The sequence below is a fragment of the Salvelinus fontinalis genome, chromosome 9, assembly GCF_029448725.1.
Source record: "Salvelinus fontinalis isolate EN_2023a chromosome 9, ASM2944872v1, whole genome shotgun sequence".
NCBI classification, from domain to species: Eukaryota; Metazoa; Chordata; class Actinopteri; order Salmoniformes; family Salmonidae; genus Salvelinus; species Salvelinus fontinalis.
In genome coordinates, this window is record NC_074673.1 from 59792276 (window position 1) to 59807530 (window position 15255).

The window sequence follows — 15255 nt, forward strand, 5'->3', positions numbered from 1 at the left end:
TTGGCATTCTCTCAACCAGCTTCACCTGGAATGCTTTTCCAACAGTCTTGAAGTTCCCACATATGCTGAGCACTTGTTGGTTGATTTTCCTTCACTCTGCGATCCAACTCATCCCAAACCACCTCAATTTGTTCCGGGACAATGTGGGCTGCGCTGACTTTCAATGTAGCAACTGTTTGCTTGCGGAGGACTACCTGGGCGAAGTGGCAACTCTTAGCAAGCAAGTAGCAAACCTACACAAGCTACTGGTGAATCCACGCCCGCCTACTTTTTATTTTTTTTCCAACTCAGTATCCGGACGCCGCTCTGGTCTGGTGGAAGTGTCGCCACCGTGTCGGCTCTCCACAGCCGACTTGCCGGTGCTCAGCAGGGTTCCATCCCCAAAGGGGTCTCCCACTTCCCTGGAGAACGGAGCTGTTCTCGACCCAACCAACCAGTCATGGAGATGCGTCACTCGCCGTGGAAGTCGAAGACAGCATCCTCTGGCAATGAGGGTCTCCTTGGAGATGCTGAGCCCGGACCTGACACAGCTTTGCCGCCCTGGATATAGAGGTTCAAGCGACTTATTCCTTGGGGGCTTCCCATTCACGATCGGATCCAGAGGTACCTGCGTCTTTGTCCTCTGTTCTGTCTCCCTCTCCGGTGGCTTGCATCGACGCCTAGTGCACTCACAATGGCCGATATGCAAATTTGTGAGCTCCGTACTTCAAACCCATATTAGATATCTTAAGAAAAATTGTTACTACAGAACACTGAACACCGGCTTGGACCTCGGGTTCAGATCCTCGGAGCTCCCACCATCATCAGACCGTGAGGCTGCCTAAGAGACCAGCCCATTCAACAACGCCAGTTGTCATCATAGGCAGCTCTATGGTGAGAAACATCTCGGTTCCCAAGGCAAAAACCTTTGGAGTCCATCCAAATCATCTTGGCTCCTGGACTATCCACGCATTTCAAGACTGCGTTGAAACAATGACTTATCAATGACCCAAGACCAGCTCAACTATTCCCTACCATTGTGACAATGAGTTGTAATAATGCTGCATTAAATGTACATTATCCTAGGGGTGTTTCAGACACAATGTAAGTAACTTAATTTATGTCCACCCAGTAGCGTAGCTTAATCATGATGGGCCCAGGTGCCCAAAAAAATGACGGGCCCCTATCACCACCCATATTTCCCTTAAAATTTAAATATTTTTGTTGGATAAGGCTGTGTATTAATATTACTAAGCATTGTGACAGCAGAGCAGAACCTAATCTACCGGCACATTTGAAGCTGTTACCAGAGAAGCCACAATATAGCCAATACATTCAGCACCATGGATGGCGGACAGAAATTAACCCGTATAAGTCGATCAGCACCACGGAAAGCACAAAACGGTCAAAAAACACCCTATTTTATCTGCAAATAATAGGCGATAGCCTATTTTATAAAACATAAATATATAGATCAATTGCTTGACAGAAACACCGAAACACAGCTAATGACCCAGTACATGCTCGCTGTAGTTATGCACGGTGGCAAAACTGACATATCGGTATTTCACATGATCTGCCTCCCGCGGAGGCCTATAGCAAAAACACCAGCAAATCAATCAAGTAGAGCATTCAAACAGATTGCTCAAATGACAGCATGCCTTTTAACAGTATATGATGCGTATGTGCTTACTATTATTCTTATAACCCAGTTAAAACCTGTTTGGGCTGCAGGGGCAGTATTGAGTAGCCAGATAAAAGGTGCCCATTTCAAACGGCCTCGTACTCAATTCTTGCTCGTACAATATGCATATTATTACTATTGGATAGAAAACACTCTCTAGTTTCTAAAACCGTTTGAATTATATCTGTGAGTCAAACAGAACTCATTTGGCACAAACTTCCTGACCAGGAAGTGGAAAGTCTGAAATCGAGGCTCTGTTCTACTTCCTGCCTATAAATGGGCATGATACGTATTAGTATTCATGCACTTCATAGACCTTCCCCTGGATGTCAAGAGGCGGTGAGAGAAGAAATTGAATGTTTATCTTGGTCTGAAGTGGAATACAAGCTCTTTGTATGACGTGTCCCCCATTTCCTGTTTTCTGGAGAGCGCGAGGAGGTACCTGGATTTGCCTTCTGTTTAGCTGCCGTTATAGGCGACTACTATCTCCGGCTTTGATTTTATTTGATACATGTGACCATATCATCGTAAAGTATGTTTTTTCAATATTGTTTAATCAGATTATTGCCATTTTTTCGGGAGTTTTGCCGTGTTCCGTTCTCTGACTTTGTTGACATTGGAGAGATTCGCGCCACTTGGCAAGTGTGCTTGCTAATTCAAGAGGGAAAGAGGCCGTTCTAAATCCAAACAACGATTGTTCTTGACAAAGGACCCCTTGTCCAACATTCTGATGAAAGATCAGCAAAAGTAAGAAACATTTTATGATGCTATTTCATATATCTGTCGTACATGTGAACTAGTCGTTGGCGCCCAACTTTTGGGTACTCTAGCTATACCGAAGCTGGATGTCGTAATGAAGTTATTTTTTAGAATTCTAACACTGCGATTTCATTAAGAACTAATGGATCTATCATTTCCTATACAACATGTATTTTTTTGTTATGTTTATGAATAGCTATTTGGTCAGAATATGTGTGTCAGAAAAAGTGTCAGAAAAATATCCGGACGTTGTGGAAAAAGTAGCTACGATAGCAACATGTATAACCACTGATTTCAGCTCTAAATATGCACATTTTCGAACAAAACATAAGTGTATGTATAACCTGATGTTATAGGACTGTCATCTGATGAAGAATATCAAGGTTAGTCAAAAATTATATATCTTTTACTGGTTTGTTACGATCGCTAACTTTTACTGCTGGGAAATGGCTTGTGTTTCTGGCTATTGTGGTAAGCTAATATAATGCTATATTTTGTGTTTTCGCTGTAAAACACTTAAGAAATCGGAAATATTGGCTGGAATCACAAGATGCCTGTCTTTCATTTGCTGTACACTGTATTTTTCAGAAATGTTTTATGATGAGTAATTAGGTATTTGACGTTGGTGTCTGTAATTATTCTGGCTGCTTTCGGTGCAATTTCTGATTGTAGCTGCAATGTAAACTATGATTTATACCTGAAATATGCAAATTTTTCGAACAAAACATAGATTTATTGAATAACATAAGACTGTCATCTGATGAAGTTGTTTGTTGGTTAGTTTGGTTGGTTCTTGGTTAGTTAGGTTGGCTTTGTGCATGCTACCTGTGCTGTGAAAAAAGTCTGTCCTTTTTTGTATTTGGTGGTGAGCTAACATAAATATACGTGCTGTTTTCGCTGTAAAACATTTTAAAAATCGGACATGTTGGCTGGATTCACAAGATGTGTACCTTTCATTTGCTGTATTGGACTTGTTAATGTGTGAAAGTTAAATATTTAAAAAATATATATTTTGAATTTCGCGCCCTGCTCTTGAGCTGGCTGTTGTCATATTGTGGGCGGCCTCGGGCTTGCAGCCAGAAGAAGTTCGTGTAGGCTATCACGACAATGAAATAGCTCAGCGACCGTTCACCAGAACATGGTTTCCAAAGACTGATCGATCATAGTCTCAGATTGACAAGCAATGTAAATTCATTTCAATAAAGCTTGATTTATATAGGCTGTCTTGGAAGCCTGCCCTGTAAAAATATAAGCTTACTCACTCACTTGATTGGCATTCGACGGGCCTTGCACTCTGAAAAGTCGTTGACCTTGGCATTCAAATCCATGGTGCAGGCCCTGGTGTTTTCAATGGACAGAATGGCCAAACCACTCAGTCTCTCCTGTCCTATGCTGCTCCTCAGGTATGATTTAATTATTTTACGTTTGGAAAAGGAGCACTCGGCACTGGCTACCGTTACAGGCAGAGTCATGAAAAGGAGCATCGCTGTAACAACTTCCCCAAATGTAGCAGTGACTGAATTGTAATCCACAATGAGCATCTTGGCCAAGTCTCTCACTGTAATGTGCTTTTCTATTTACTTCTCAAAACAGGCCCTGAAAGAGAGTAATTGGCCAGGGAAGCTTGCTGATATATCTTTGCTGTAATGTTCAGCCAGCCGGCTGGTGGTCACGTAGAGCGCATCATCATCTGCGTTGGCCAGGGTAGTGGGATGGATGGAGTCAAACAGACTTGATGTTGCCCGCAGACTTTTAAATCTGTTTGACAGCTGGTGGATAATGACGTCAAGGTTCGCATTAAAGACGTTGATTCTAAAACTTCTCTCCCCATCAGACAGTCGCTCGTCGTCGCCTCATCCAAATGACGCCTCGCCTTCCTTCTCCGAGTGTCTTCAAATGCGTTCTGAGCTCCCCATTTGTCGGCAAGGGTCTTCGCAGTGACTTCGGCCTTCTCAAAATCCTGTCGGAATCCGGACAGGACCTCTATCATGTCCTTGAGTAGGCTGACTGCCCTGTGCAGGTCTACATCTTTGGCCTGTAACATTTTGGAGATGACGTTCACATTTTCTAAAACCTTAGTCTGCAGAACGACAAAAATATATATATATACACATTTTCCATTTTCTTTTCCAGTGCTGCTGCATCATCCCTCTCGTCCTTCTTGTCACTTAAAAGCACAATCTTGGATCTGGGTAGCCTGTGTACCTTGGGTAGCCTTCATTACATCCACATATCTGTATCTCAGGGCGGCAAGGAACTCATATCTACAGTAGATGACCAGCGTGTGGGACACAGTCGTTTTAGAGTTACATTTTCTTTTTCTGATGCAAAATTAAATATACCATTCAACATTGACCATGTCTTTATGCTATGCCCGAAGAAGGTGTATAACAGTTCAACAGTATCATAAAACTGTTTAATCTCTGGCACATTTTTGACAGAGTCGTTGAGAGCCAGGTTAATATTGTGCGCTGCGCAATGCCGCTCATGTAAGCAGCTCCATCATACACCTGCCCACAACATTTTGAAGTATCCAGCCCATTATTGTTACGGCTGTCGTCGGAATGAGAAGTAGTAGGCGTACATTTTGAATTTATTAAATGAACACCAAAAAAACAAGAAAGATAAACGACACTTATTGTAGCGCTAAACCAGCAACTAAAAAAAACAAGATCCCACAACAGAAAGTGGGAAAAAGACCTGCCTAAGTATGATTCCCAATCAGAGACAACGATAGACAGCTGCCTCTGATTGGGAACCATACTCGGCCAAAAACAAAGAAATAGACAACATAGAATGCAGACCCCAAATCACACCCTGACCTAACCAGATAGAGAAATAAAACGGATCTCTAAGGTCAGGGCGTGACAATTATCCTCTATTCTGCCCAGAATTGTATGTAGAAGCTCAGCTGCTGATGTGTCAGCAGTCTCCAGAAATCCCCATAACGACTCTGTGATGGTCAGATCTGTGGCGACCTTATTTGCATCCCTTATCACTCTCACGTAGCGATAAACTTGGCTTAACAGGTCTACTCCGGATACATCCGTTGTGGTGTCCATAATAATAGAAAAAAATGGGTCTTCCTGCATCTCTCCCTGAATGTCACACTTCACTCGCTCGGCTAAGATATAAAACAGCTCAATGTGGATTTGAGGTCTGAGATAGTTAACGGATCCTGCGGGGTGTTCTAAAAGTTTTTTCAGAACTGGGTCGTAAAATGACAGCAGTTCAATTGCACTGAGAAAATTCCCACTGTTGGTCTGCCCCAGCTTTTCACGGTGCCCTCTGAATGCCAAATTACATGATGCAAGTGTGAGAGTTACATTAACTATGCGCTCCAACACCTGTCGCCAGAAATTTGCTGCGTTAAGCACGCCTCTCTCCATTTCTGCGTCAATAGTGCCATTGAGCTTTCATTGCTCATATACCAAACAGGCGAATGTGAATCTGGGATGTATCATGACATGCTATTTTGGATGTTAGATGGCACCAATCGCTCACCCCATACACCCACGCATCAGGGAAGAAAGGGGCACTCCAATCTCCTACCAGCCAGCAAGGCTCAAAATATGTGCAATCTAGCTTGGCCAAATAACATAGCCATGTACGTGGTATTTTGATTCCAGCCTTGGTTGTAGTGGTGTAATACGACTTGGAAAAACACCGTCTTCCGTCATCTCTTGGGAATGGGCCAGTAAGCGTACACGAGCATAATGCAATTACGTGCCGTTTAACTTATGCATCCACATTTGTTGCATAATGCCCCCTGTCAGTTGGATAGGTAAAAAGGCCGTCTGTCCCACTTCCACTTGTTTCCTCAGCCGCCACGATTCTAGCTTCGCCCTGTGTAACGGATGTGAAATGGCTAGCCAGTTAGCGGTGGTGCGCGCTACTAGCCTTTCAATCGGTGCCGTCACTTGCTCTGAGACCTTGAAGTAGTGGCTCCCCTTGCTCTGCAGGGGCCGCGGCCTTCGTGGAGCGATGGGTAACGATGCTTCGTGGGTGACTGTTGTTGATGTGTGCAGAGGGTCCCTGGTTCGCGCCCAGGTCGAGGGGACGGACTAAAGTTATACTGTTACACCTGCTCCTCTTCCTCCCCGCCCGGCCTGGGATAGCTTGTCCCGCCTGGCTTGTGCTCAGGGTCGTATCCGCCGATACCTGACAACCTGTATCATCCTCTGTCAAAGTTGCTTCTTCTGGCACGACGGAACAGCTTGGCCTTGGCTCACTTGAGCCGCTAAAAGATGCTGCTGGCGATGATAAACCTACATCCTCTTCTGGTCCCGCTACATTGCTTGTGCTAGAACTGCATTTGAAAAAGGAATCTAATTTAACAAATTTTGAAACCTCCTTTGTGTTCTCATTTTTGGCCTTCCTCTTTTGGGCTCCACTTTCATGTTGATACATTGCTGTAACTCTTCTATTCTTTACTTTCTCTCTTTATTTTGTTTTCGGCCATTGTCTTTTGATAGCTAGCTCAACTGTTGCTTAAAACGATGACAGAAACAACAACGCTTTGGAGAGCATTTGCACAATGAATCCCAGAACGCACTTTATTATCTTAAAATGGTATTGAAACTATTGAATAATATGATTTATTTAGCAAATTAATTTGATTTATTGTCAGCAATACACTAAAATATCATGCTGACTTATGTAGTGGCAAAAAAACATTGTGCTGGTGAAACCCTCAGTGGGATCATTTATCATGTAGCCTACGTTAAAGAAAGATCTTCTCGTCAAACCATAGACTCGATGGACCTGCGTCAACAATTAATATTTGGGCATGGTGGGGCAGTAGTCAAATAACATATGGGGCCTGCGTCTCCGCAGATCTAGGCCAGACACCGGGCCATGTACGTAAAGGTCGCACCGGCTGCACCGGCTGAAGCTACTTTAATCCTACAGCTATTGGATGCAGTAATCATGAGCCTATGAACAAGAGTTACACTGTTAGTACCTGAAATGAAATTTGGGGTAAAAAAACCAACTCGGCTCCATCATTCATTGAATCAGATTGTCACATCTGCTCCTGTAACGCCCTCTACTATCATCCTCTGTCTCCTTGACCTGCCGCCACTCCCCCAATACTCTCTCCCTCTCCCTCTGTCACGGCTGTCGTAAGAAGAGGACCAAGGTGCAGCGTGGTCAGCGTACATTTTCTTTTATTTAATCAAAATGTACGCTCACCACGCTGCACCGTGGTCCTCTTCTTACGACAGCCGTGACAGAACTTCCCACCACCAACGGACCAAGCAGCGTGGTAAAAAGAAGGAATGGACATGGGAGGACATCCTGGACGGAAAGGGATCCTGGACATGGGAGGAGATCCTGGCCGGAAGGGATCGCCTTCCATGGGAACAGGTGGAAGCATTGAGGAAGGCGGAGGCAGCGACGAAAGCAGAGCGGCAGCGTTACGAGGGAACACGGCTGGCAAGGAAACCCGAGAGGCAGCCCACCATTTTTTTTTGGGGGGGGGGGGGAACACGTGGAGTGTGGCTGAGTCAGGTTGGAGACCTGAGCCAACTCCCCGTGCTTACCGTGGCGAGCGTCGTACAGGTCAAGCACCGTGTTATGCGGTGGAGCGCACGGTGTCTCCAGTGCGCATGCATAGCCCGGTGCACTACCTTCCAGCTCCCCGCAACTGCCGGGCTAGGGTGAGCATCCAGCCAGGAAGGGTTGTGCCAGCCCTGCTCTCCAGACCTCCAGTGCGTCCTCCTCTGCGCACTGTGTCTCCAGTGCGTCTGCACAGCCCAGTGCGTCCTGTGTCTGCGCCCCGCATCTGCAGGGCGAAAATAGCCATCCAGCCAGGACGGGTTGTGCAGGCTCCTAGCTCGAGACCTAGAGTGCGCCTCCACGGCCCAGTGTCTCCCCAGCCTGGTGAGTCCTGTGCCTGAGCCTAGAAATAATCCTCCTGTATGTCTCCCCAGCCTGGTGAGCCCTGTGGCAGCTCAACGTACCAGACTGCCCATACGTCTCCTCCCTCCAGTGATGATCCATTGCAAGAAGCCTCCAGTGATGATCCATGGCACGAAGCATCCAGTGAGGAGTCATGGAATGAAGACCTCCAGTCCGGAGCCTCCAGCGACGTTCTCCAGTCCGGAGCCTGCAGCGACGTTCTCCAGTCCGGAGCCTCCAGCGACGTTCTCCAGTCCAGAGCCTCCAGCGACGGCCTCCAGTCCGGAGCCACCAGCGACGTTCTCCAGTCCGGAGCCTCCAGCGGTGGAATATCTTGTGGGGTATGCATGGGTGTACGAGCTGTGTGCTAGTAATTTAAACAGACAGCTCGGTACCTTCAGCTTGTCAACACCTCTTCAAAAATAAATAATGAGGAAGTCAATCTCTCTTCCACTTTGAGCCATGAGAGATTGACATGCATGTCATTAATGTTAGCTCTCAGTGTACTTTTAAGGTCCGGCCGTGCTGCCCTGTTCTGAGCCAACTGAAATTTTCCCAAGTCTCTTTGTGGCACCTGACCACATGGCTGAACAGTAGTCCAGGTGCGACAAAACCAGGGCCTTTAGGACCTTCGTTGTTGATAGTGTTGTTGAGAAGGTAGAGCAGCGCTTTATTATGGACAGACTTCTCCCCATCTTAGCTACTGTTGTGTCAATGTTTTGACCAGTTTAGTCACCTCAACTTGCTCAATTTCCACATTATTCATTACGAGATGTAGTTGAGGTTTAGGATTTTGTGAATGATTTGTCCCAAATACATTGCTTTTAGTTTTGGAAATATTTAGAACTAACTTATTCCTTGCTACCCATTCCGAAACTAACTGCAGCTCTTTGTTAAGTGTTGCAGTCATTTCAGTTGCTGTAGTAGCTGACGTGTATAGTGTTGAGTCATCAGCACACATAGACACACTGGCCTTACTCAAAGCCAGTGGCATGTTGTTGGTAAAGACTGAAAAAGCAATGGGTCTGAACAGCTACCCTGGGGAATTCCTGCTTCTACCTGGGTTATGTTGGAGAGGCTTCAATTAAAGAACACGCTCTGTGTTCTGTTAGACAAGTAACTCTTGATCCACAATATAGCAGGTGGTATAAAGTCCTGACACAAGTCTTTCCAGCAGCAGACTATGATCAATAATGTCAAAAGCTGCACTGATTCTAACAAGACAGCCCCCGAAATCATTTGATCAATTTCTCTCAGCCAATCAGTCATTTGTGTAAGTGCCATGCTTGTTGAGTGTCCTTCCCTATATACGTTCTGAAAGTCTGTTGTCAATTTGTTTACTGTGAAATAGCATGGTATCTGGTCAAACACCAATTTTTTCAGAAGTTTACTAAGGGTTGGTAACAGGCTGATTGGTCAGCTATTTGCGGCAGTAAGCTGACTATTCTTGGGTAGCAGAATGACTAGCTTCCCTCCAGGCCTGAGGCCACACACTTTTTACTAGGCTTAAATTGAAGATGTGGCAAATAGGAATGGCAATATTGTCCGCTATTATCCTCAATAATTTTCCCTCCAGATTGTCAGACTCCGGTGGCTTGTCATTGTTGATAGACTATAATTTTCTCACTTCTTCCACCCTGACTTCACGGAATTAAAAAAGTAAATTTCGTTCATAGTTTGGTAAGATATACTTGGATGTGTATTGTCAGTGTCACGCCCTGACCATAGAGAGCCTTTTCTATTCTCTATTTTGGTTAGGTCAGGGTGTGACTAGGGGAGGTGTTCCTATCTAGGTGTTTTTGTTTTTTATGTTGGCCTGGTATGGTTCCCAATCAGAGGCAGCTGTTAATCGTTGTATCTGATTGGGGATCATATTTAGGCAGCCGTTTCCCCCTGGGTTTTTGTGGGATCTTGTCTATGTATAGGTGCCTGCGAACACTACATTGGCTTCACGTTTCGTTTTGCGCTTTATTGTTTTCTGTGTGATTCACTTCTAATAAAAGATGATAGAACCATACCACGCTGCATGTTGGTCCGATTCTTACAACAACGTTCGTGACAGAAGATCCCACCACCCACGGACCAAGCAGCGTTTCCAGGAGGAGCAGGGATCCTGGGCCTAGGAGGAAAGCCAGGAGTGGAGGACATCCTGGACTTGGGACGAAATAATGGCAGGAGACAAATGGAATGGAATCAGGCGGCCTGCCATGGAAGCAGGCGAAAGCAGCGAAGGAGTTACAGCGACGACACCGGGGTTCGCGGCCACGACGTAGGCCCAAGAAGCAGCCTCAAAAAAAAATTGGGGGGGGGCACACGGGGTGGTCGACGACGCTGAGTGGTGAGTCAGAGACCACGGAGAAAGCGATGGATAGATTGAGAGAGAGTGAACGGAGGGGTGAGATAGAGACCTTCGAGGAGAGGTTGGCGAAATTTGAAGAGAGTGAAGCGGAAGAGCTGTTGGTTTGGCAGAAGAGGCAAGACAGTCGCCCTGGGGAGCGTGTTAGCCGTCCGATGACACCTGTGTCAGAGCCCCGTATTCATCCTGAGGAGCGTGTCATCTCTCCGGTACCATCTGTGCCGGCTCCACGCACCAGGTCTCCAGTGTGCCTCCACAGCCCAGTACGTCCTGTGCCAGCTCTCCGCACTCGCCTTGAGGAAGGAGTGTGTTATCGTTCCGGTACAATGTGTGCTGGTTCTACGCATCTTGTCTCCAGTGCGCCTCCACAGCCCGGTACCTCCTGTGCCAGCTCCCCGCACTTGCCGTGTGAAGGTTGTCATCTGTCCAGGACACATTGTGCCAGCTCTACGCACCAGACCCCCAGTGCGTCTCCCCAGCCTGGTATGCCCTGTGCCAGCCCCACGCACCAGGCTTCCTGCGACGATCCCCAGTCCAGAGCTTCCGGCGACAGTTCCCAGTCCAGAGCTTCCGGCGACAGTTCCCAGTCCAGAGCTTCCGGCGACAGTTCCCAGTCCAGAGCTTCCGGTGACAGTTCCCAGTCCAGAGCTTCCGGCGACGTTTCACAGTCCGGAACCTCCTGAGACGGTCCACGGTCCGGAACCTCCTGAGACGGTCCACGGTCCGGAACCTCCTGAGACGGTCCACGGTCCGGAACCTCCTGAGACGGTCCACGGTCCGGAGCCTCCTGCGATGGTCCACGGTCCAGAACCTCCAGCTCCAGGGCAGGAGCCTTCCACTGCACTGATGCCCAGTCCGAGTACGGCGTCCAGTCCAGCTCCAAGGCCAGAGCCATCCTCTGCACCGATGCCCAGTCCAGGCACGGCACGGCGTCCAGTCCCGCTCTAGGGCCGGAGCCTTCCTAGGCGCCGGTGCCCAGTCCGGGTGCGGCGTTCTACCTGGCTCCATGGCCGGGCCGGGAGCCGCCACCGACGCTAGTCACCCCCCTACCCTCCCCAGTTGGTTAGAGGTTTTGCGGCCAGAGTCCGCACCTTTGGCGGGGGGGGGGGGGGGGGGGGGAAGTACTGTCACACCCTGACCACAGATAGCCTTTTCTATTCTCTGTTTTGGTTAGGTCGGGGTGTGACTAGGGGGGTGTTCCTATCTAGGTGTTTTTGTTTTCTATGTTGGCCTGGTATGGTTCCCAATAAGAGGCCGCTGTATATCGTATTTAGGCAGCCTTTTCCCACTGGGTTTTTGTGGGATCTTGTTTGTGTATAGTTGCTTTGAGCACTGCAAAACTTCACGTTCGTTTCTTTCTTCTTTATTGTTTTTTGTCGGTTCACGTTAAATAAAGATGATGAACCCAAACCACGCTGCATTTTGGTCCGATACTTACAACAACATTCATGACAGTCAGCTTTTGTTGCTGACATGTCATACCCAAGTTTGTGAATCGTGCCAATGAAAGTCATTAAAGTAGTTGGCAATGGTGTTTTGTGATAAATGAGCCATCTGTGTTATGCTGAGTGGAACTCAAGAGCAGACTCAGACGAGGAGACTGGGACGAAGTAACCAAGGTATTTATTGAAACACAGGGAGGAGATGGAGTGCAGATCGGGGGAAGCTCTCTGATGGGTTGCTGGAAACCAGGTGAGACAGGGTAAGCAGGTCCGGAGGGGAATCCAAAGGAGTGGTAGAGTGGGGAATCCAGGACAGAGTAACAGGATGATGAGCTGTGGGACTGGAGATTTCTCATGTTTCCTGGCCAAGCAAGTCTCTTCTTATTATTGGTGTCCTTTAGTATTGGTTTCTTTGCAGCAATTTTACCATGAAGGCCTGATTCATGCAGTTTCCTCTGAACAGTTGATGTTGAGATGTGTCTGTTATTTGAACTCTGTGAAGCATTCATTTGGGCTCCAATTTCTGAGGCTGGTAACTCTAATTGACATATCTGTTGCGGTCTTCGTGAGAGCCAGTTTCATCATAGCGCTTGATGGTTTTTGTGACTGCACTTGAAGACACTTTCAAAGTTCTTGAAATTGTTCGGATTGACTGACCTTCATGTCTCAAAGTAATGATGGACTGTCGTTTATTTCTGGTACTGTATATAAATAAATAAAATAACAACAAAAGTTATTTGTTTAGTCTGAAACTGAATTCTCTGTCTGTCACACCCTGATCTTTTTCACTTGTCTTTGTGCTTGTCTCCACCCCGCTCCAGGTGTCTCCCATCTTCCCCATTATCCCCAGTGTATTTATACCTGTATTCTCTGTTTGTCTGTTGCCAGTTCGTTTTGTTCGTCAAGCCTACCAGCGTTTTCCCCCTTGCTCCTGTCTCTGTTCTAGTTCCTGTTTTCTAGTTTTCCCAGTTTTGACCATTCTGCCTGCCATGTCCCCGAGACTGCCTGCTGTTCTGTACTTTATGGACTCTGATCTGGATTACTGGCCTCTGCCTGCCCTTGACCTGTCGTTTAGCCTGTTCTAGTAATAAAATGTTGTCACTTCGACACTGTCTGCATCTGGGTCTTCTCCTGAAACGTGATACGGTCATGTTCCAGGCAATGTTTTTTTCCACTCCTCAATTGTCCCGTGTTGGCGATTGTGTGCCAACTGGAGCTGCTTCTTTTTGTTTTCAGCTGAGATGAAAACAAGAAATTCCGTTCTGCTCACCACTGATGTGCTGTTTTTGGCCCGCCTGTTAGCTTGCACGATTCTTGCCATTCTCCTTCGACCTCTCTCATCAACGAGCTGTTTTCCCCCACAGGATTGCTGCTGACTGGATGTTTTTTATTTGTCATTCTCGGTAAACCCTAGACACTGTCGTTTGTGAAAAGCCCAGGAGGGCGGCTATTTCTGATATACTGGATCCGGCGCGTCTGACACCGACGATCATACCATGCTCAAAGTCGCTTAAGTCACTTGTTTTGCCAATTTTAATGTTTAATGGAACAGTAACTGAATGCCTCGATTCCTATCTGCCTGCTTTATATAGTAAGCCACGACCACGTGACTCACTATCTGTAGGAGCGATAAATTGTCGCAAAAAGGTGGTACACCTTGTTTTCCAAAAAGATTGAAGATGTATCGGATGTTAATAATTCTGTTGGTAGAATCTATAAAGAGTTGCAGGACTTAAAGTTATTTCCCTGCAGATCTAATACATCTTTATATAACTTTTTGTTGAGTAGTTCATGGAGTGTAGAGCTTGATAAGTATTCTTCTTCCACATTGAGCTTTGCAGTGGGTTTTTTTCGGTCTAGTAGCCATTCTACATGGTTATTGTGAGCTAAAATTAGTTCACAAACACAACCCACACCCGCCTCCAGAACACAAGCTCCGCCAGTGAAATGGCAAACATACACAAACAACACACACTTGATCACACATGCACCAGTACGATAAACAGAGAGAAAGTGGAGAACTTGGGGATCCTCGCGGCACTTTACTAAACTAGTGGGAGATTACCAACTCCCAAGTTAGTGCTGTGTATACAAGCAATATGCAGGGCAGTAAGCCAAAACACCGGTCAAAAATGCTTGAGAGACAGTGGTAGTGTCACGTTTCTGACCTGTTTCTGTTAGTTTTGTATGTGTTAGTTGGTCAGGACGTGAGTTTGGGTGGGCAGTGTAAAGGTTTTCTTCCAGGGGTGAAGGAGAGGACCAAAATGCAGCGCGGCTAGTGTTAAACATGTTTAATACAAACACAAGTGAAACACTACAAACAACCTACAAAATAACAAATGTGCAAAACCGATACAGACCTATCTGGTGCAGAACACAAACACAGAGACAGGTAACAAACACCCACAAAATCCCAACACAAAACAAGCCTCCTATATATGAGTCTCAATCAGAGACAACGACTACCATCTGTCTCTGATTGAGAACCCACACTAGGCTGACATAGAAACAGACAAACTAGACACACAACATAGAATTCCCACCCAGCTCACGTCCTGACCAACTAAACACATACAAAACAACAGAAAACAGGTCAGGAACGTGACAGAACCCCCCCCCTCAAGGTGCGAACTCCGGGCGCACCCCTAAAACTCAAGGGGAGGGTCTGGGTGGGCATCTGTCCGCGGTGGCGGCTCCGGCGGTGGGCGAGGGCACCACTCCACCATTGTCTTTGTCCACCTCCTTAGCGTCCCTTGAGTGGCGACCCTCGCCCCCGACCATGGTCCAGGAACCTTCACCAACTCCCCTCTACAATAGAGGAGACAACTCAGGACAGAGAGGTAGCTCCGGACTGAGTGGCAGCTCATGACTGAGTGGCGGCTCATGACTGAGTGGCGGCTCATGACTGAGTGGCGGCTCATGACTGAGTGGCGGCTCATGACTGAGTGGCGGCTCATGACTGAGTGGCGGCTCATGACTGAGTGGCGGCTCATGACTGAGTGGCGGCTCATGACTGAGTGGCGGCTCATGACTGAGTGGCGGCTCATGACTGGAGGGCGGCTCATGACTGGAGGGCGGCTCATGACTGGAGGGCGGCTCATGACTGGAGGGCGGCTCATGACTGGAGGGCGGCT